Here is a 19,552-nt window from a genome sequence, read left to right as displayed (position 1 = left end):
AAGCTGATTTCACAGCAACCCTACAGCTACCTCAACAACCCACAGTTTGTTGAATTTAACACACAAAGGTTCTTGAAAACAGATTTTTAAGACAGGAAAGCAGATGTCAGGAGTGGGATTTGAACCCACGCCTCCATTTGGAGACCAGAAGTCCCTTTTGTCTGGAAGGAGCCCATCCTTGAGTCTGGCGCCTTAGACCACTCGTCCATCCTGACGAGTTGACCAACGACCTCTTCAAAGCCATCCTGGATGTTTAATTGTCAGAACCACCTCAGCAGGCTCCTTTCCATGTGGAGGAGTTGCAGCTGTAATCTGAGTTCCTCCTGAAATACTAAGCTTGTCATCCTATCTCCGAGGCCGAGCACTGCCACCCCACGGAGAAAACTCATTGCCGCTGCTTATATCTGTGAGCTCATGCTTTCATTCACTACCCGCAGTTTGTGACCCTAGGGTGAGGGTAGGGATGCAGGTAAAACTAGAGTGTTGCTTCTTTGCTCAGCTCTCTTGAAATTTCGTCCAGAATCATCAAATGAAATTGTGGCAAAGTGGACTTGTGAAGAGACCACAATGTAACTTTGGTTCCTGTTACCATACTTTCATCCTCATTTGCGCAACACGGCATTTGCTGTTTTCTATACACACTTATTTTCTCTCTTGCGGGCAGTTGCACAAAAGTCCCCTCGCCCAACGTGGGGCTCGAACCCACGACCCTGAGATTAAGAGTCTGGCGCCTTAGACCAGCTAGCTCTCCCGACTGAGCTAGCTGGGCTTCTTCGGAAGGAAATCTTTAAGATGGACACAGGTTCTCATTTCTGGGGGAGGCTGACTAGCATTTCAAGAGGAAGCAAAGAAAGCACAGACTACTTTCAAGTTTTTCTATCATTCTTTCAAGCTCTTATGTCCTCGTATGCATGCCACACCACGGGGCACGCTCCGATTGAGACGACTGAATGTCTCCCGGGGAATCTTCTCCCAGATCTGGACCAGGGCATCACTGAGCTCCTGGACAGTTTGAGTTCCAACCTAGCCGTGTCAGATGGACCAAAGCTAAATGTCCCAGGGGTGTTGTATTGAATTTTGGTCAAGTAGGCCAATATAGGTTGGGGGGTGGGGAGTGTCGGTCGGCGGCATCAGTTCTCACGCAAACTGCCTGCATACTCTTGTCGGATGAGGCCGGGCAGCAGAAAGAAAGCCAGGAGCAATTGCATCAGCGTAGGGTCTGACAGTGGGTCAGAGAATTTCATCCCCATACCTAATGGCACTCATTGTGCCATTGCCTTGCCTGTAGAGGCCTGTGCATACCTCAGTGCATGTGCCTCTCCGGACCATCACTGACCTACCAGCAAAGCGCTCATAATCAAGGATGTTGCATTCAGCATAAAGGTCCCCACGACTTCTCGGGAAGCTTTCACATCTGTTATATGTTCTCACGGTAAACCTACTGTCCTCTGTGAAAAGCACAGGGTGCCAGTGGTGGAGGTGCCGATTCTGGTATTCCATGCAAATCGCGAGATACAAGCGGGATTTCAATTCAGGCTTCCACTTAGAAAGCAGAGCTCTGTGATGTTAATGAAAGCTCTTCACTACTAAAGTTCCTGTAACCTGCAAAGCTGATTTCACAGCAACCCTACAGCTACCTCAACAACCCACAGTTTGTTGAATTTAACACACAAAGGTTCTTGAAAACAGATTTTTAAGACAGGAAAGCAGATGTCAGGAGTGGGATTTGAACCCACGCCTCCATTTGGAGACCAGAAGTCCCTTTTGTCTGGAAGGAGCCCATCCTTGAGTCTGGCGCCTTAGACCACTCGGCCATCCTGACGAGTTGACCAACGACCTCTTCAAAGCCATCCTGGATGTTTAATTGTCAGAACCACCTCAGCAGGCTCCTTTCCATGTGGAGGAGTTGCAGCTGTAATCTGAGTTCCTCCTGAAATACTAAGCTTGTCATCCTATCTCCGAGGCCGAGCACTGCCACCCCACGGAGAAAACTCATTGCCGCTGCTTATATCTGTGAGCTCATGCTTTCATTCACTACCCGCAGTTTGTGACCCTAGGGTGAGGGTAGGGATGCAGGTAAAACTAGAGTGTTGCTTCTTTGCTCAGCTCTCTTGAAATTTCGTCCAGAATCATCAAATGAAATTGTGGCAAAGTGGACTTGTGAAGAGACCACAATGTAACTTTGGTTCCTGTTACCATACTTTCATCCTCATTTGCGCAACACGGCATTTGCTGTTCTCTATACACACTTATTTTCTCTCTTGCGGGCAGTTGCACAAAAGTCCCCTCGCCCAACGTGGGGCTCGAACCCACGACCCTGAGATTAAGAGTCTCATGCTCTCCCGACTGAGCTAGCTGGGCTTCTTCGGAAGGAAATCTTTAAGATGGACACAGGTTCTCATTTCTGGGGGAGGTTGACTAGCATTTCAAGAGGAAGCAAAGAAAGCACAGACTACTTTCAAGTTTTTCTATCATTCTTTCAAGCTCTTATGTCCTCGTATGCATGCCACACCACGGGGCACGCTCCGATTGAGACGACTGAATGTCTCCCGGGGAATCTTCTCCCAGATCTGGACCAGGGCATCACTGAGCTCCTGGACAGTTTGAGTTCCAACCTAGCCGTGTCAGATGGACCAAAGCTAAATGTCCCAGGGGTGTTGTATTGAATTTTGGTCAAGTAGGCCAATATAGGTTGGGGGGTGGGGAGTGTCGGTCGGCGGCATCAGTTCTCACGCAAACTGCCTGCATACTCTTGTCGGATGAGGCCGGGCAGCAGAAAGAAAGCCAGGAGCAATTGCATCAGCGTAGGGTCTGACAGTGGGTCAGAGAATTTCATCCCCATACCTAATGGCACTCATTGTGCCGTTGCCTTGCCTGTAGAGGCCTGTGCATACCTCAGTGCATGTGCCTCTCCGGACCATCACTGACCTACCAGCAAAGCGCTCATAATCAAGGATGTTGCATTCAGCATAAAGGTCCCCACGACTTCTCGGGAAGCTTTCACATCTGTTATATGTTCTCACGGTAAACCTACTGTCCTCTGTGAAAAGCACAGGGTGCCAGTGGTGGAGGTGCCGATTCTGGTATTCCATGCAAATCGCGAGATACAAGCGGGATTTCAATTCAGGCTTCCACTTAGAAAGCAGAGCTCTGTGATGTTAATGAAAGCCCTTCACTACTAAAGTTCCTGTAACCTGCAAAGCTGATTTCACAGCAACCCTACAGCTACCTCAACAACCCACAGTTTGTTGAATTTAACACACAAAGGTTCTTGAAAACAGATTTTTAAGACAGGAAAGCAGATGTCAGGAGTGGGATTTGAACCCACGCCTCCATTTGGAGACCAGAAGTCCCTTTTGTCTGGAAGGAGCCCATCCTTGAGTCTGGCGCCTTAGACCACTCGGCCATCCTGACGAGTTGACCAACGACCTCTTCAAAGCCATCCTGGATGTTTAATTGTCAGAACCACCTCAGCAGGCTCCTTTCCATGTGGAGGAGTTGCAGCTGTAATCTGAGTTCCTCCTGAAATACTAAGCTTGTCATCCTATCTCCGAGGCCGAGCACTGCCACCCCACGGAGAAAACTCATTGCCGCTGCTTATATCTGTGAGCTCATGCTTTCATTCACTACCCGCAGTTTGTGACCCTAGGGTGAGGGTAGGGATGCAGGTAAAACTAGAGTGTTGCTTCTTTGCTCAGCTCTCTTGAAATTTCGTCCAGAATCATCAAATGAAATTGTGGCAAAGTGGACTTGTGAAGAGACCACAATGTAACTTTGGTTCCTGTTACCATACTTTCATCCTCATTTGCGCAACACGGCATTTGCTGTTCTCTATACACACTTATTTTCTCTCTTGCGGGCAGTTGCACAAAAGTCCCCTCGCCCAACGTGGGGCTCGAACCCACGACCCTGAGATTAAGAGTCTCATGCTCTCCCGACTGAGCTAGCTGGGCTTCTTCGGAAGGAAATCTTTAAGATGGACACAGGTTCTCATTTCTGGGGGAGGTTGACTAGCATTTCAAGAGGAAGCAAAGAAAGCACAGACTACTTTCAAGTTTTTCTATCATTCTTTCAAGCTCTTATGTCCTCGTATGCATGCCACACCACGGGGCACGCTCCGATTGAGACGACTGAATGTCTCCCGGGGAATCTTCTCCCAGATCTGGACCAGGGCATCACTGAGCTCCTGGACAGTTTGAGTTCCAACCTAGCCGTGTCAGATGGACCAAAGCTAAATGTCCCAGGGGTGTTGTATTGAATTTTGGTCAAGTAGGCCAATATAGGTTGGGGGGTGGGGAGTGTCGGTCGGCGGCATCAGTTCTCACGCAAACTGCCTGCATACTCTTGTCGGATGAGGCCGGGCAGCAGAAAGAAAGCCAGGAGCAATTGCATCAGCGTAGGGTCTGACAGTGGGTCAGAGAATTTCATCCCCATACCTAATGGCACTCATTGTGCCGTTGCCTTGCCTGTAGAGGCCTGTGCATACCTCAGTGCATGTGCCTCTCCGGACCATCACTGACCTACCAGCAAAGCGCTCATAATCAAGGATGTTGCATTCAGCATAAAGGTCCCCACGACTTCTCGGGAAGCTTTCACATCTGTTATATGTTCTCACGGTAAACCTACTGTCCTCTGTGAAAAGCACAGGGTGCCAGTGGTGGAGGTGCCGATTCTGGTATTCCATGCAAATCGCGAGATACAAGCGGGATTTCAATTCAGGCTTCCACTTAGAAAGCAGAGCTCTGTGATGTTAATGAAAGCTCTTCACTACTAAAGTTCCTGTAACCTGCAAAGCTGATTTCACAGCAACCCTACAGCTACCTCAACAACCCACAGTTTGTTGAATTTAACACACAAAGGTTCTTGAAAACAGATTTTTAAGACAGGAAAGCAGATGTCAGGAGTGGGATTTGAACCCACGCCTCCATTTGGAGACCAGAAGTCCCTTTTGTCTGGAAGGAGCCCATCCTTGAGTCTGGCGCCTTAGACCACTCGGCCATCCTGACGAGTTGACCAACGACCTCTTCAAAGCCATCCTGGATGTTTAATTGTCAGAACCACCTCAGCAGGCTCCTTTCCATGTGGAGGAGTTGCAGCTGTAATCTGAGTTCCTCCTGAAATACTAAGCTTGTCATCCTATCTCCGAGGCCGAGCACTGCCACCCCACGGAGAAAACTCATTGCCGCTGCTTATATCTGTGAGCTCATGCTTTCATTCACTACCCGCAGTTTGTGACCCTAGGGTGAGGGTAGGGATGCAGGTAAAACTAGAGTGTTGCTTCTTTGCTCAGCTCTCTTGAAATTTCGTCCAGAATCATCAAATGAAATTGTGGCAAAGTGGACTTGTGAAGAGACCACAATGTAACTTTGGTTCCTGTTACCATACTTTCATCCTCATTTGCGCAACACGGCATTTGCTGTTCTCTATACACACTTATTTTCTCTCTTGCGGGCAGTTGCACAAAAGTCCCCTCGCCCAACGTGGGGCTCGAACCCACGACCCTGAGATTAAGAGTCTCATGCTCTCCCGACTGAGCTAGCTGGGCTTCTTCGGAAGGAAACCTTTAAGATGGACACAGGTTCTCATTTCTGGGGGAGGTTGACTAGCATTTCAAGAGGAAGCAAAGAAAGCACAGACTACTTTCAAGTTTTTCTATCATTCTTTCAAGCTCTTATGTCCTCGTATGCATGCCACACCACGGGGCACGCTCCGATTGAGACGACTGAATGTCTCCCGGGGAATCTTCTCCCAGATCTGGACCAGGGCATCACTGAGCTCCTGGACAGTTTGAGTTCCAACCTAGCCGTGTCAGATGGACCAAAGCTAAATGTCCCAGGGGTGTTGTATTGAATTTTGGTCAAGTAGGCCAATATAGGTTGGGGGGTGGGGAGTGTCGGTCGGCGGCATCAGTTCTCACGCAAACTGCCTGCATACTCTTGTCGGATGAGGCCGGGCAGCAGAAAGAAAGCCAGGAGCAATTGCATCAGCGTAGGGTCTGACAGTGGGTCAGAGAATTTCATCCCCATACCTAATGGCACTCATTGTGCCGTTGCCTTGCCTGTAGAGGCCTGTGCATACCTCAGTGCATGTGCCTCTCCGGACCATCACTGACCTACCAGCAAAGCGCTCATAATCAAGGATGTTGCATTCAGCATAAAGGTCCCCACGACTTCTCGGGAAGCTTTCACATCTGTTATATGTTCTCACGGTAAACCTACTGTCCTCTGTGAAAAGCACAGGGTGCCAGTGGTGGAGGTGCCGATTCTGGTATTCCATGCAAATCGCGAGATACAAGCGGGATTTCAATTCAGGCTTCCACTTAGAAAGCAGAGCTCTGTGATGTTAATGAAAGCTCTTCACTACTAAAGTTCCTGTAACCTGCAAAGCTGATTTCACAGCAACCCTACAGCTACCTCAACAACCCACAGTTTGTTGAATTTAACACACAAAGGTTCTTGAAAACAGATTTTTAAGACAGGAAAGCAGATGTCAGGAGTGGGATTTGAACCCACGCCTCCATTTGGAGACCAGAAGTCCCTTTTGTCTGGAAGGAGCCCATCCTTGAGTCTGGCGCCTTAGACCACTCGGCCATCCTGACGAGTTGACCAACGACCTCTTCAAAGCCATCCTGGATGTTTAATTGTCAGAACCACCTCAGCAGGCTCCTTTCCATGTGGAGGAGTTGCAGCTGTAATCTGAGTTCCTCCTGAAATACTAAGCTTGTCATCCTATCTCCGAGGCCGAGCACTGCCACCCCACGGAGAAAACTCATTGCCGCTGCTTATATCTGTGAGCTCATGCTTTCATTCACTACCCGCAGTTTGTGACCCTAGGGTGAGGGTAGGGATGCAGGTAAAACTAGAGTGTTGCTTCTTTGCTCAGCTCTCTTGAAATTTCGTCCAGAATCATCAAATGAAATTGTGGCAAAGTGGACTTGTGAAGAGACCACAATGTAACTTTGGTTCCTGTTACCATACTTTCATCCTCATTTGCGCAACACGGCATTTGCTGTTCTCTATACACACTTATTTTCTCTCTTGCGGGCAGTTGCACAAAAGTCCCCTCGCCCAACGTGGGGCTCGAACCCACGACCCTGAGATTAAGAGTCTCATGCTCTCCCGACTGAGCTAGCTGGGCTTCTTCGGAAGGAAATCTTTAAGATGGACACAGGTTCTCATTTCTGGGGGAGGTTGACTAGCATTTCAAGAGGAAGCAAAGAAAGCACAGACTACTTTCAAGTTTTTCTATCATTCTTTCAAGCTCTTATGTCCTCGTATGCATGCCACACCACGGGGCACGCTCCGATTGAGACGACTGAATGTCTCCCGGGGAATCTTCTCCCAGATCTGGACCAGGGCATCACTGAGCTCCTGGACAGTTTGAGTTCCAACCTAGCCGTGTCAGATGGACCAAAGCTAAATGTCCCAGGGGTGTTGTATTGAATTTTGGTCAAGTAGGCCAATATAGGTTGGGGGGTGGGGAGTGTCGGTCGGCGGCATCAGTTCTCACGCAAACTGCCTGCATACTCTTGTCGGATGAGGCCGGGCAGCAGAAAGAAAGCCAGGAGCAATTGCATCAGCGTAGGGTCTGACAGTGGGTCAGAGAATTTCATCCCCATACCTAATGGCACTCATTGTGCCGTTGCCTTGCCTGTAGAGGCCTGTGCATACCTCAGTGCATGTGCCTCTCCGGACCATCACTGACCTACCAGCAAAGCGCTCATAATCAAGGATGTTGCATTCAGCATAAAGGTCCCCACGACTTCTCGGGAAGCTTTCACATCTGTTATATGTTCTCACGGTAAACCTACTGTCCTCTGTGAAAAGCACAGGGTGCCAGTGGTGGAGGTGCCGATTCTGGTATTCCATGAAAATCGCGAGATACAAGCGGGATTTCAATTCAGGCTTCCACTTAGAAAGCAGAGCTCTGTGATGTTAATGAAAGCTCTTCACTACTAAAGTTCCTGTAACCTGCAAAGCTGATTTCACAGCAACCCTACAGCTACCTCAACAACCCACAGTTTGTTGAATTTAACACACAAAGGTTCTTGAAAACAGATTTTTAAGACAGGAAAGCAGATGTCAGGAGTGGGATTTGAACCCACGCCTCCATTTGGAGACCAGAAGTCCCTTTTGTCTGGAAGGAGACCATCCTTGAGTCTGGCGCCTTAGACCACTCGGCCATCCTGACGAGTTGACCAACGACCTCTTCAAAGCCATCCTGGATGTTTAATTGTCAGAACCACCTCAGCAGGCTCCTTTCCATGTGGAGGAGTTGCAGCTGTAATCTGAGTTCCTCCTGAAATACTAAGCTTGTCATCCTATCTCCGAGGCCGAGCACTGCCACCCCACGGAGAAAACTCATTGCCGCTGCTTATATCTGTGAGCTCATGCTTTCATTCACTACCCGCAGTTTGTGACCCTAGGGTGAGGGTAGGGATGCAGGTAAAACTAGAGTGTTGCTTCTTTGCTCAGCTCTCTTGAAATTTCGTCCAGAATCATCAAATGAAATTGTGGCAAAGTGGACTTGTGAAGAGACCACAATGTAACTTTGGTTCCTGTTACCATACTTTCATCCTCATTTGCGCAACACGGCATTTGCTGTTTTCTATACACACTTATTTTCTCTCTTGCGGGCAGTTGCACAAAAGTCCCCTCGCCCAACGTGGGGCTCGAACCCACGACCCTGAGATTAAGAGTCTCATGCTCTCCCGACTGAGCTAGCTGGGCTTCTTCGGAAGGAAATCTTTAAGATGGACACAGGTTCTCATTTCTGGGGGAGGTTGACTAGCATTTCAAGAGGAAGCAAAGAAAGCACAGACTACTTTCAAGTTTTTCTATCATTCTTTCAAGCTCTTATGTCCTCGTATGCATGCCACACCACGGGGCACGCTCCGATTGAGACGACTGAATGTCTCCCGGGGAATCTTCTCCCAGATCTGGACCAGGGCATCACTGAGCTCCTGGACAGTTTGAGTTCCAACCTAGCCGTGTCAGATGGACCAAAGCTAAATGTCCCAGGGGTGTTGTATTGAATTTTGGTCAAGTAGGCCAATATAGGTTGGGGGGTGGGGAGTGTCGGTCGGCGGCATCAGTTCTCACGCAAACTGCCTGCATACTCTTGTCGGATGAGGCCGGGCAGCAGAAAGAAAGCCAGGAGCAATTGCATCAGCGTAGGGTCTGACAGTGGGTCAGAGAATTTCATCCCCATACCTAATGGCACTCATTGTGCCGTTGCCTTGCCTGTAGAGGCCTGTGCATACCTCAGTGCATGTGCCTCTCCGGACCATCACTGACCTACCAGCAAAGCGCTCATAATCAAGGATGTTGCATTCAGCATAAAGGTCCCCACGACTTCTCGGGAAGCTTTCACATCTGTTATATGTTCTCACGGTAAACCTACTGTCCTCTGTGAAAAGCACAGGGTGCCAGTGGTGGAGGTGCCGATTCTGGTATTCCATGAAAATCGCGAGATACAAGCGGGATTTCAATTCAGGCTTCCACTTAGAAAGCAGAGCTCTGTGATGTTAATGAAAGCTCTTCACTACTAAAGTTCCTGTAACCTGCAAAGCTGATTTCACAGCAACCCTACAGCTACCTCAACAACCCACAGTTTGTTGAATTTAACACACAAAGGTTCTTGAAAACAGATTTTTAAGACAGGAAAGCAGATGTCAGGAGTGGGATTTGAACCCACGCCTCCATTTGGAGACCAGAAGTCCCTTTTGTCTGGAAGGAGCCCATCCTTGAGTCTGGCGCCTTAGACCACTCGGCCATCCTGACGAGTTGACCAACGACCTCTTCAAAGCCATCCTGGATGTTTAATTGTCAGAACCACCTCAGCAGGCTCCTTTCCATGTGGAGGAGTTGCAGCTGTAATCTGAGTTCCTCCTGAAATACTAAGCTTGTCATCCTATCTCCGAGGCCGAGCACTGCCACCCCACGGAGAAAACTCATTGCCGCTGCTTATATCTGTGAGCTCATGCTTTCATTCACTACCCGCAGTTTGTGACCCTAGGGTGAGGGTAGGGATGCAGGTAAAACTAGAGTGTTGCTTCTTTGCTCAGCTCTCTTGAAATTTCGTCCAGAATCATCAAATGAAATTGTGGCAAAGTGGACTTGTGAAGAGACCACAATGTAACTTTGGTTCCTGTTACCATACTTTCATCCTCATTTGCGCAACACGGCATTTGCTGTTCTCTATACACACTTATTTTCTCTCTTGCGGGCAGTTGCACAAAAGTCCCCTCGCCCAACGTGGGGCTCGAACCCACGACCCTGAGATTAAGAGTCTCATGCTCTCCCGACTGAGCTAGCTGGGCTTCTTCGGAAGGAAATCTTTAAGATGGACACAGGTTCTCATTTCTGGGGGAGGTTGACTAGCATTTCAAGAGGAAGCAAAGAAAGCACAGACTACTTTCAAGTTTTTCTATCATTCTTTCAAGCTCTTATGTCCTCGTATGCATGCCACACCACGGGGCACGCTCCGATTGAGACGACTGAATGTCTCCCGGGGAATCTTCTCCCAGATCTGGACCAGGGCATCACTGAGCTCCTGGACAGTTTGAGTTCCAACCTAGCCGTGTCAGATGGACCAAAGCTAAATGTCCCAGGGGTGTTGTATTGAATTTTGGTCAAGTAGGCCAATATAGGTTGGGGGGTGGGGAGTGTCGGTCGGCGGCATCAGTTCTCACGCAAACTGCCTGCATACTCTTGTCGGATGAGGCCGGGCAGCAGAAAGAAAGCCAGGAGCAATTGCATCAGCGTAGGGTCTGACAGTGGGTCAGAGAATTTCATCCCCATACCTAATGGCACTCATTGTGCCGTTGCCTTGCCTGTAGAGGCCTGTGCATACCTCAGTGCATGTGCCTCTCCGGACCATCACTGACCTACCAGCAAAGCGCTCATAATCAAGGATGTTGCATTCAGCATAAAGGTCCCCACGACTTCTCGGGAAGCTTTCACATCTGTTATATGTTCTCACGGTAAACCTACTGTCCTCTGTGAAAAGCACAGGGTGCCAGTGGTGGAGGTGCCGATTCTGGTATTCCATGCAAATCGCGAGATACAAGCGGGATTTCAATTCAGGCTTCCACTTAGAAAGCAGAGCTCTGTGATGTTAATGAAAGCTCTTCACTACTAAAGTTCCTGTAACCTGCAAAGCTGATTTCACAGCAACCCTACAGCTACCTCAACAACCCACAGTTTGTTGAATTTAACACACAAAGGTTCTTGAAAACAGATTTTTAAGACAGGAAAGCAGATGTCAGGAGTGGGATTTGAACCCACGCCTCCATTTGGAGACCAGAAGTCCCTTTTGTCTGGAAGGAGCCCATCCTTGAGTCTGGCGCCTTAGACCACTCGGCCATCCTGACGAGTTGACCAACGACCTCTTCAAAGCCATCCTGGATGTTTAATTGTCAGAACCACCTCAGCAGGCTCCTTTCCATGTGGAGGAGTTGCAGCTGTAATCTGAGTTCCTCCTGAAATACTAAGCTTGTCATCCTATCTCCGAGGCCGAGCACTGCCACCCCACGGAGAAAACTCATTGCCGCTGCTTATATCTGTGAGCTCATGCTTTCATTCACTACCCGCAGTTTGTGACCCTAGGGTGAGGGTAGGGATGCAGGTAAAACTAGAGTGTTGCTTCTTTGCTCAGCTCTCTTGAAATTTCGTCCAGAATCATCAAATGAAATTGTGGCAAAGTGGACTTGTGAAGAGACCACAATGTAACTTTGGTTCCTGTTACCATACTTTCATCCTCATTTGCGCAACACGGCATTTGCTGTTCTCTATACACACTTATTTTCTCTCTTGCGGGCAGTTGCACAAAAGTCCCCTCGCCCAACGTGGGGCTCGAACCCACGACCCTGAGATTAAGAGTCTCATGCTCTCCCGACTGAGCTAGCTGGGCTTCTTCGGAAGGAAATCTTTAAGATGGACACAGGTTCTCATTTCTGGGGGAGGTTGACTAGCATTTCAAGAGGAAGCAAAGAAAGCACAGACTACTTTCAAGTTTTTCTATCATTCTTTCAAGCTCTTATGTCCTCGTATGCATGCCACACCACGGGGCACGCTCCGATTGAGACGACTGAATGTCTCCCGGGGAATCTTCTCCCAGATCTGGACCAGGGCATCACTGAGCTCCTGGACAGTTTGAGTTCCAACCTAGCCGTGTCAGATGGACCAAAGCTAAATGTCCCAGGGGTGTTGTATTGAATTTTGGTCAAGTAGGCCAATATAGGTTGGGGGGTGGGGAGTGTCGGTCGGCGGCATCAGTTCTCACGCAAACTGCCTGCATACTCTTGTCGGATGAGGCCGGGCAGCAGAAAGAAAGCCAGGAGCAATTGCATCAGCGTAGGGTCTGACAGTGGGTCAGAGAATTTCATCCCCATACCTAATGGCACTCATTGTGCCGTTGCCTTGCCTGTAGAGGCCTGTGCATACCTCAGTGCATGTGCCTCTCCGGACCATCACTGACCTACCAGCAAAGCGCTCATAATCAAGGATGTTGCATTCAGCATAAAGGTCCCCACGACTTCTCGGGAAGCTTTCACATCTGTTATATGTTCTCACGGTAAACCTACTGTCCTCTGTGAAAAGCACAGGGTGCCAGTGGTGGAGGTGCCGATTCTGGTATTCCATGCAAATCGCGAGATACAAGCGGGATTTCAATTCAGGCTTCCACTTAGAAAGCAGAGCTCTGTGATGTTAATGAAAGCCCTTCACTACTAAAGTTCCTGTAACCTGCAAAGCTGATTTCACAGCAACCCTACAGCTACCTCAACAACCCACAGTTTGTTGAATTTAACACACAAAGGTTCTTGAAAACAGATTTTTAAGACAGGAAAGCAGATGTCAGGAGTGGGATTTGAACCCACGCCTCCATTTGGAGACCAGAAGTCCCTTTTGTCTGGAAGGAGCCCATCCTTGAGTCTGGCGCCTTAGACCACTCGGCCATCCTGACGAGTTGACCAACGACCTCTTCAAAGCCATCCTGGATGTTTAATTGTCAGAACCACCTCAGCAGGCTCCTTTCCATGTGGAGGAGTTGCAGCTGTAATCTGAGTTCCTCCTGAAATACTAAGCTTGTCATCCTATCTCCGAGGCCGAGCACTGCCACCCCACGGAGAAAACTCATTGCCGCTGCTTATATCTGTGAGCTCATGCTTTCATTCACTACCCGCAGTTTGTGACCCTAGGGTGAGGGTAGGGATGCAGGTAAAACTAGAGTGTTGCTTCTTTGCTCAGCTCTCTTGAAATTTCGTCCAGAATCATCAAATGAAATTGTGGCAAAGTGGACTTGTGAAGAGACCACAATGTAACTTTGGTTCCTGTTACCATACTTTCATCCTCATTTGCGCAACACGGCATTTGCTGTTCTCTATACACACTTATTTTCTCTCTTGCGGGCAGTTGCACAAAAGTCCCCTCGCCCAACGTGGGGCTCGAACCCACGACCCTGAGATTAAGAGTCTCATGCTCTCCCGACTGAGCTAGCTGGGCTTCTTCGGAAGGAAATCTTTAAGATGGACACAGGTTCTCATTTCTGGGGGAGGTTGACTAGCATTTCAAGAGGAAGCAAAGAAAGCACAGACTACTTTCAAGTTTTTCTATCATTCTTTCAAGCTCTTATGTCCTCGTATGCATGCCACACCACGGGGCACGCTCCGATTGAGACGACTGAATGTCTCCCGGGGAATCTTCTCCCAGATCTGGACCAGGGCATCACTGAGCTCCTGGACAGTTTGAGTTCCAACCTAGCCGTGTCAGATGGACCAAAGCTAAATGTCCCAGGGGTGTTGTATTGAATTTTGGTCAAGTAGGCCAATATAGGTTGGGGGGTGGGGAGTGTCGGTCGGCGGCATCAGTTCTCACGCAAACTGCCTGCATACTCTTGTCGGATGAGGCCGGGCAGCAGAAAGAAAGCCAGGAGCAATTGCATCAGCGTAGGGTCTGACAGTGGGTCAGAGAATTTCATCCCCATACCTAATGGCACTCATTGTGCCGTTGCCTTGCCTGTAGAGGCCTGTGCATACCTCAGTGCATGTGCCTCTCCGGACCATCACTGACCTACCAGCAAAGCGCTCATAATCAAGGATGTTGCATTCAGCATAAAGGTCCCCACGACTTCTCGGGAAGCTTTCACATCTGTTATATGTTCTCACGGTAAACCTACTGTCCTCTGTGAAAAGCACAGGGTGCCAGTGGTGGAGGTGCCGATTCTGGTATTCCATGCAAATCGCGAGATACAAGCGGGATTTCAATTCAGGCTTCCACTTAGAAAGCAGAGCTCTGTGATGTTAATGAAAGCTCTTCACTACTAAAGTTCCTGTAACCTGCAAAGCTGATTTCACAGCAACCCTACAGCTACCTCAACAACCCACAGTTTGTTGAATTTAACACACAAAGGTTCTTGAAAACAGATTTTTAAGACAGGAAAGCAGATGTCAGGAGTGGGATTTGAACCCACGCCTCCATTTGGAGACCAGAAGTCCCTTTTGTCTGGAAGGAGCCCATCCTTGAGTCTGGCGCCTTAGACCACTCGGCCATCCTGACGAGTTGACCAACGACCTCTTCAAAGCCATCCTGGATGTTTAATTGTCAGAACCACCTCAGCAGGCTCCTTTCCATGTGGAGGAGTTGCAGCTGTAATCTGAGTTCCTCCTGAAATACTAAGCTTGTCATCCTATCTCCGAGGCCGAGCACTGCCACCCCACGGAGAAAACTCATTGCCGCTGCTTATATCTGTGAGCTCATGCTTTCATTCACTACCCGCAGTTTGTGACCCTAGGGTGAGGGTAGGGATGCAGGTAAAACTAGAGTGTTGCTTCTTTGCTCAGCTCTCTTGAAATTTCGTCCAGAATCATCAAATGAAATTGTGGCAAAGTGGACTTGTGAAGAGACCACAATGTAACTTTGGTTCCTGTTACCATACTTTCATCCTCATTTGCGCAACACGGCATTTGCTGTTCTCTATACACACTTATTTTCTCTCTTGCGGGCAGTTGCACAAAAGTCCCCTCGCCCAACGTGGGGCTCGAACCCACGACCCTGAGATTAAGAGTCTCATGCTCTCCCGACTGAGCTAGCTGGGCTTCTTCGGAAGGAAACCTTTAAGATGGACACAGGTTCTCATTTCTGGGGGAGGTTGACTAGCATTTCAAGAGGAAGCAAAGAAAGCACAGACTACTTTCAAGTTTTTCTATCATTCTTTCAAGCTCTTATGTCCTCGTATGCATGCCACACCACGGGGCACGCTCCGATTGAGACGACTGAATGTCTCCCGGGGAATCTTCTCCCAGATCTGGACCAGGGCATCACTGAGCTCCTGGACAGTTTGAGTTCCAACCTAGCCGTGTCAGATGGACCAAAGCTAAATGTCCCAGGGGTGTTGTATTGAATTTTGGTCAAGTAGGCCAATATAGGTTGGGGGGTGGGGAGTGTCGGTCGGCGGCATCAGTTCTCACGCAAACTGCCTGCATACTCTTGTCGGATGAGGCCGGGCAGCAGAAAGAAAGCCAGGAGCAATTGCATCAGCGTAGGGTCTGACAGTGGGTCAGAGAATTTCATCCCCATACCTAATGGCACTCATTGTGCCGTTGCCTTGCCTGTAGAGGCCTGTGCATACCTCAGTGCATGTGCCTCTCCGGACCATCACTGACCTACCAGCAAAGCGCTCATAATCAAGGATGTTGCATTCAGCATAAAGGTCCCCACGACTTCTCGGGAAGCTTTCACATCTGTTATATGTTCTCACGGTAAACCTACTGTCCTCTGTGAAAAGCACAGGGTGCCAGTGGTGGAGGTGCCGATTCTGGTATTCCATGCAAATCGCGAGATACAAGCGGGATTTCAATTCAGGCTTCCACTTAGAAAGCAGAGCTCTGTGATGTTAATGAAAGCTCTTCACTACTAAAGTTCCTGTAACCTGCAAAGCTGATTTCACAGCAACCCTACAGCTACCTCAACAACCCACAGTTTGTTGAATTTAACACACAAAGGTTCTTGAAAACAGATTTTTAAGACAGGAAAGCAGATGTCAGGAGTGGGATTTGAACCCACGCCTCCATTTGGAGACCAGAAGTCCCTTTTGTCTGGAAGGAGCCCATCCTTGAGTCTGGCGCCTTAGACCACTCGGCCATCCTGACGAGTTGACCAACGACCTCTTCAAAGCCATCCTGGATGTTTAATTGTCAGAACCACCTCAGCAGGCTCCTTTCCATGTGGAGGAGTTGCAGCTGTAATCTGAGTTCCTCCTGAAATACTAAGCTTGTCATCCTATCTCCGAGGCCGAGCACTGCCACCCCACGGAGAAAACTCATTGCCGCTGCTTATATCTGTGAGCTCATGCTTTCATTCACTACCCGCAGTTTGTGACCCTAGGGTGAGGGTAGGGATGCAGGTAAAACTAGAGTGTTGCTTCTTTGCTCAGCTCTCTTGAAATTTCGTCCAGAATCATCAAATGAAATTGTGGCAAAGTGGACTTGTGAAGAGACCACAATGTAACTTTGGTTCCTGTTACCATACTTTCATCCTCATTTGCGCAACACGGCATTTGCTGTTCTCTATACACACTTATTTTCTCTCTTGCGGGCAGTTGCACAAAAGTCCCCTCGCCCAACGTGGGGCTCGAACCCACGACCCTGAGATTAAGAGTCTCATGCTCTCCCGACTGAGCTAGCTGGGCTTCTTCGGAAGGAAATCTTTAAGATGGACACAGGTTCTCATTTCTGGGGGAGGTTGACTAGCATTTCAAGAGGAAGCAAAGAAAGCACAGACTACTTTCAAGTTTTTCTATCATTCTTTCAAGCTCTTATGTCCTCGTATGCATGCCACACCACGGGGCACGCTCCGATTGAGACGACTGAATGTCTCCCGGGGAATCTTCTCCCAGATCTGGACCAGGGCATCACTGAGCTCCTGGACAGTTTGAGTTCCAACCTAGCCGTGTCAGATGGACCAAAGCTAAATGTCCCAGGGGTGTTGTATTGAATTTTGGTCAAGTAGGCCAATATAGGTTGGGGGGTGGGGAGTGTCGGTCGGCGGCATCAGTTCTCACGCAAACTGCCTGCATACTCTTGTCGGATGAGGCCGGGCAGCAGAAAGAAAGCCAGGAGCAATTGCATCAGCGTAGGGTCTGACAGTGGGTCAGAGAATTTCATCCCCATACCTAATGGCACTCATTGTGCCGTTGCCTTGCCTGTAGAGGCCTGTGCATACCTCAGTGCATGTGCCTCTCCGGACCATCACTGACCTACCAGCAAAGCGCTCATAATCAAGGATGTTGCATTCAGCATAAAGGTCCCCACGACTTCTCGGGAAGCTTTCACATCTGTTATATGTTCTCACGGTAAACCTACTGTCCTCTGTGAAAAGCACAGGGTGCCAGTGGTGGAGGTGCCGATTCTGGTATTCCATGAAAATCGCGAGATACAAGCGGGATTTCAATTCAGGCTTCCACTTAGAAAGCAGAGCTCTGTGATGTTAATGAAAGCTCTTCACTACTAAAGTTCCTGTAACCTGCAAAGCTGATTTCACAGCAACCCTACAGCTACCTCAACAACCCACAGTTTGTTGAATTTAACACACAAAGGTTCTTGAAAACAGATTTTTAAGACAGGAAAGCAGATGTCAGGAGTGGGATTTGAACCCACGCCTCCATTTGGAGACCAGAAGTCCCTTTTGTCTGGAAGGAGACCATCCTTGAGTCTGGCGCCTTAGACCACTCGGCCATCCTGACGAGTTGACCAACGACCTCTTCAAAGCCATCCTGGATGTTTAATTGTCAGAACCACCTCAGCAGGCTCCTTTCCATGTGGAGGAGTTGCAGCTGTAATCTGAGTTCCTCCTGAAATACTAAGCTTGTCATCCTATCTCCGAGGCCGAGCACTGCCACCCCACGGAGAAAACTCATTGCCGCTGCTTATATCTGTGAGCTCATGCTTTCATTCACTACCCGCAGTTTGTGACCCTAGGGTGAGGGTAGGGATGCAGGTAAAACTAGAGTGTTGCTTCTTTGCTCAGCTCTCTTGAAATTTCGTCCAGAATCATCAAATGAAATTGTGGCAAAGTGGACTTGTGAAGAGACCACAATGTAACTTTGGTTCCTGTTACCATACTTTCATCCTCATTTGCGCAACACGGCATTTGCTGTTTTCTATACACACTTATTTTCTCTCTTGCGGGCAGTTGCACAAAAGTCCCCTCGCCCAACGTGGGGCTCGAACCCACGACCCTGAGATTAAGAGTCTCATGCTCTCCCGACTGAGCTAGCTGGGCTTCTTCGGAAGGAAATCTTTAAGATGGACACAGGTTCTCATTTCTGGGGGAGGTTGACTAGCATTTCAAGAGGAAGCAAAGAAAGCACAGACTACTTTCAAGTTTTTCTATCATTCTTTCAAGCTCTTATGTCCTCGTATGCATGCCACACCACGGGGCACGCTCCGATTGAGACGACTGAATGTCTCCCGGGGAATCTTCTCCCAGATCTGGACCAGGGCATCACTGAGCTCCTGGACAGTTTGAGTTCCAACCTAGCCGTGTCAGATGGACCAAAGCTAAATGTCCCAGGGGTGTTGTATTGAATTTTGGTCAAGTAGGCCAATATAGGTTGGGGGGTGGGGAGTGTCGGTCGGCGGCATCAGTTCTCACGCAAACTGCCTGCATACTCTTGTCGGATGAGGCCGGGCAGCAGAAAGAAAGCCAGGAGCAATTGCATCAGCGTAGGGTCTGACAGTGGGTCAGAGAATTTCATCCCCATACCTAATGGCACTCATTGTGCCGTTGCCTTGCCTGTAGAGGCCTGTGCATACCTCAGTGCATGTGCCTCTCCGGACCATCACTGACCTACCAGCAAAGCGCTCATAATCAAGGATGTTGCATTCAGCATAAAGGTCCCCACGACTTCTCGGGAAGCTTTCACATCTGTTATATGTTCTCACGGTAAACCTACTGTCCTCTGTGAAAAGCACAGGGTGCCAGTGGTGGAGGTGCCGATTCTGGTATTCCATGAAAATCGCGAGATACAAGCGGGATTTCAATTCAGGCTTCCACTTAGAAAGCAGAGCTCTGTGATGTTAATGAAAGCTCTTCACTACTAAAGTTCCTGTAACCTGCAAAGCTGATTTCACAGCAACCCTACAGCTACCTCAACAACCCACAGTTTGTTGAATTTAACACACAAAGGTTCTTGAAAACAGATTTTTAAGACAGGAAAGCAGATGTCAGGAGTGGGATTTGAACCCACGCCTCCATTTGGAGACCAGAAGTCCCTTTTGTCTGGAAGGAGCCCATCCTTGAGTCTGGCGCCTTAGACCACTCGGCCATCCTGACGAGTTGACCAACGACCTCTTCAAAGCCATCCTGGATGTTTAATTGTCAGAACCACCTCAGCAGGCTCCTTTCCATGTGGAGGAGTTGCAGCTGTAATCTGAGTTCCTCCTGAAATACTAAGCTTGTCATCCTATCTCCGAGGCCGAGCACTGCCACCCCACGGAGAAAACTCATTGCCGCTGCTTATATCTGTGAGCTCATGCTTTCATTCACTACCC

General features: G+C 48.8%; 25 non-coding genes across 25 annotated transcripts; all 25 read right to left on the bottom strand.

The window, feature by feature from the left end:
• Nucleotides 1-104: 104 nt before the first annotated feature.
• trnal-caa (transfer RNA leucine (anticodon CAA)) lies at nt 105-215 on the bottom strand. Its single transcript has 2 exons — nt 178-215; nt 105-150 (listed from the first exon to the last, which is right to left on the bottom strand). It is a non-coding gene; the product is annotated as a tRNA-Leu (tRNA).
• Nucleotides 216-681: 466 nt separating this feature from the next.
• On the bottom strand, nt 682-769 carry trnal-aag (transfer RNA leucine (anticodon AAG)). The gene has a single exon. It is a non-coding gene; the product is annotated as a tRNA-Leu (tRNA).
• A 942-nt stretch (nt 770-1,711) lies between these two features.
• On the bottom strand, nt 1,712-1,822 carry trnal-caa (transfer RNA leucine (anticodon CAA)). The gene is made up of 2 exons: nt 1,785-1,822; nt 1,712-1,757 (listed from the first exon to the last, which is right to left on the bottom strand). It is a non-coding gene; the product is annotated as a tRNA-Leu (tRNA).
• Nucleotides 1,823-2,288: 466 nt separating this feature from the next.
• On the bottom strand, nt 2,289-2,361 carry trnak-cuu (transfer RNA lysine (anticodon CUU)). The gene has a single exon. It is a non-coding gene; the product is annotated as a tRNA-Lys (tRNA).
• Nucleotides 2,362-3,303: 942 nt separating this feature from the next.
• Nucleotides 3,304-3,414, bottom strand: trnal-caa (transfer RNA leucine (anticodon CAA)). The gene is made up of 2 exons: nt 3,377-3,414; nt 3,304-3,349 (listed from the first exon to the last, which is right to left on the bottom strand). It is a non-coding gene; the product is annotated as a tRNA-Leu (tRNA).
• A 466-nt stretch (nt 3,415-3,880) lies between these two features.
• Nucleotides 3,881-3,953, bottom strand: trnak-cuu (transfer RNA lysine (anticodon CUU)). The gene has a single exon. It is a non-coding gene; the product is annotated as a tRNA-Lys (tRNA).
• A 942-nt stretch (nt 3,954-4,895) lies between these two features.
• trnal-caa (transfer RNA leucine (anticodon CAA)) lies at nt 4,896-5,006 on the bottom strand. The gene is made up of 2 exons: nt 4,969-5,006; nt 4,896-4,941 (listed from the first exon to the last, which is right to left on the bottom strand). It is a non-coding gene; the product is annotated as a tRNA-Leu (tRNA).
• A 466-nt stretch (nt 5,007-5,472) lies between these two features.
• Nucleotides 5,473-5,545, bottom strand: trnak-cuu (transfer RNA lysine (anticodon CUU)). Its single transcript has one exon. It is a non-coding gene; the product is annotated as a tRNA-Lys (tRNA).
• A 942-nt stretch (nt 5,546-6,487) lies between these two features.
• trnal-caa (transfer RNA leucine (anticodon CAA)) lies at nt 6,488-6,598 on the bottom strand. Its single transcript has 2 exons — nt 6,561-6,598; nt 6,488-6,533 (listed from the first exon to the last, which is right to left on the bottom strand). It is a non-coding gene; the product is annotated as a tRNA-Leu (tRNA).
• Nucleotides 6,599-7,064: 466 nt separating this feature from the next.
• trnak-cuu (transfer RNA lysine (anticodon CUU)) lies at nt 7,065-7,137 on the bottom strand. The gene has a single exon. It is a non-coding gene; the product is annotated as a tRNA-Lys (tRNA).
• A 942-nt stretch (nt 7,138-8,079) lies between these two features.
• Nucleotides 8,080-8,190, bottom strand: trnal-caa (transfer RNA leucine (anticodon CAA)). The gene is made up of 2 exons: nt 8,153-8,190; nt 8,080-8,125 (listed from the first exon to the last, which is right to left on the bottom strand). It is a non-coding gene; the product is annotated as a tRNA-Leu (tRNA).
• A 466-nt stretch (nt 8,191-8,656) lies between these two features.
• trnak-cuu (transfer RNA lysine (anticodon CUU)) lies at nt 8,657-8,729 on the bottom strand. Its single transcript has one exon. It is a non-coding gene; the product is annotated as a tRNA-Lys (tRNA).
• Nucleotides 8,730-9,671: 942 nt separating this feature from the next.
• Nucleotides 9,672-9,782, bottom strand: trnal-caa (transfer RNA leucine (anticodon CAA)). The gene is made up of 2 exons: nt 9,745-9,782; nt 9,672-9,717 (listed from the first exon to the last, which is right to left on the bottom strand). It is a non-coding gene; the product is annotated as a tRNA-Leu (tRNA).
• A 466-nt stretch (nt 9,783-10,248) lies between these two features.
• Nucleotides 10,249-10,321, bottom strand: trnak-cuu (transfer RNA lysine (anticodon CUU)). Its single transcript has one exon. It is a non-coding gene; the product is annotated as a tRNA-Lys (tRNA).
• Nucleotides 10,322-11,263: 942 nt separating this feature from the next.
• Nucleotides 11,264-11,374, bottom strand: trnal-caa (transfer RNA leucine (anticodon CAA)). Its single transcript has 2 exons — nt 11,337-11,374; nt 11,264-11,309 (listed from the first exon to the last, which is right to left on the bottom strand). It is a non-coding gene; the product is annotated as a tRNA-Leu (tRNA).
• Nucleotides 11,375-11,840: 466 nt separating this feature from the next.
• Nucleotides 11,841-11,913, bottom strand: trnak-cuu (transfer RNA lysine (anticodon CUU)). The gene has a single exon. It is a non-coding gene; the product is annotated as a tRNA-Lys (tRNA).
• Nucleotides 11,914-12,855: 942 nt separating this feature from the next.
• trnal-caa (transfer RNA leucine (anticodon CAA)) lies at nt 12,856-12,966 on the bottom strand. The gene is made up of 2 exons: nt 12,929-12,966; nt 12,856-12,901 (listed from the first exon to the last, which is right to left on the bottom strand). It is a non-coding gene; the product is annotated as a tRNA-Leu (tRNA).
• A 466-nt stretch (nt 12,967-13,432) lies between these two features.
• Nucleotides 13,433-13,505, bottom strand: trnak-cuu (transfer RNA lysine (anticodon CUU)). Its single transcript has one exon. It is a non-coding gene; the product is annotated as a tRNA-Lys (tRNA).
• A 942-nt stretch (nt 13,506-14,447) lies between these two features.
• trnal-caa (transfer RNA leucine (anticodon CAA)) lies at nt 14,448-14,558 on the bottom strand. Its single transcript has 2 exons — nt 14,521-14,558; nt 14,448-14,493 (listed from the first exon to the last, which is right to left on the bottom strand). It is a non-coding gene; the product is annotated as a tRNA-Leu (tRNA).
• Nucleotides 14,559-15,024: 466 nt separating this feature from the next.
• trnak-cuu (transfer RNA lysine (anticodon CUU)) lies at nt 15,025-15,097 on the bottom strand. Its single transcript has one exon. It is a non-coding gene; the product is annotated as a tRNA-Lys (tRNA).
• Nucleotides 15,098-16,039: 942 nt separating this feature from the next.
• Nucleotides 16,040-16,150, bottom strand: trnal-caa (transfer RNA leucine (anticodon CAA)). Its single transcript has 2 exons — nt 16,113-16,150; nt 16,040-16,085 (listed from the first exon to the last, which is right to left on the bottom strand). It is a non-coding gene; the product is annotated as a tRNA-Leu (tRNA).
• A 466-nt stretch (nt 16,151-16,616) lies between these two features.
• Nucleotides 16,617-16,689, bottom strand: trnak-cuu (transfer RNA lysine (anticodon CUU)). Its single transcript has one exon. It is a non-coding gene; the product is annotated as a tRNA-Lys (tRNA).
• Nucleotides 16,690-17,631: 942 nt separating this feature from the next.
• trnal-caa (transfer RNA leucine (anticodon CAA)) lies at nt 17,632-17,742 on the bottom strand. Its single transcript has 2 exons — nt 17,705-17,742; nt 17,632-17,677 (listed from the first exon to the last, which is right to left on the bottom strand). It is a non-coding gene; the product is annotated as a tRNA-Leu (tRNA).
• Nucleotides 17,743-18,208: 466 nt separating this feature from the next.
• trnak-cuu (transfer RNA lysine (anticodon CUU)) lies at nt 18,209-18,281 on the bottom strand. The gene has a single exon. It is a non-coding gene; the product is annotated as a tRNA-Lys (tRNA).
• A 942-nt stretch (nt 18,282-19,223) lies between these two features.
• On the bottom strand, nt 19,224-19,334 carry trnal-caa (transfer RNA leucine (anticodon CAA)). Its single transcript has 2 exons — nt 19,297-19,334; nt 19,224-19,269 (listed from the first exon to the last, which is right to left on the bottom strand). It is a non-coding gene; the product is annotated as a tRNA-Leu (tRNA).
• Nucleotides 19,335-19,552: the final 218 nt, after the last annotated feature.

The sequence above is a fragment of the Pelmatolapia mariae genome, linkage group LG22 (assembly GCF_036321145.2).
Source record: "Pelmatolapia mariae isolate MD_Pm_ZW linkage group LG22, Pm_UMD_F_2, whole genome shotgun sequence".
Taxonomy (NCBI): Eukaryota; Metazoa; Chordata; class Actinopteri; order Cichliformes; family Cichlidae; genus Pelmatolapia; species Pelmatolapia mariae.
The sequence above is the reverse complement of the archived record's forward strand: the minus strand, read 5'-3'. Positions and strand labels throughout refer to the sequence as shown.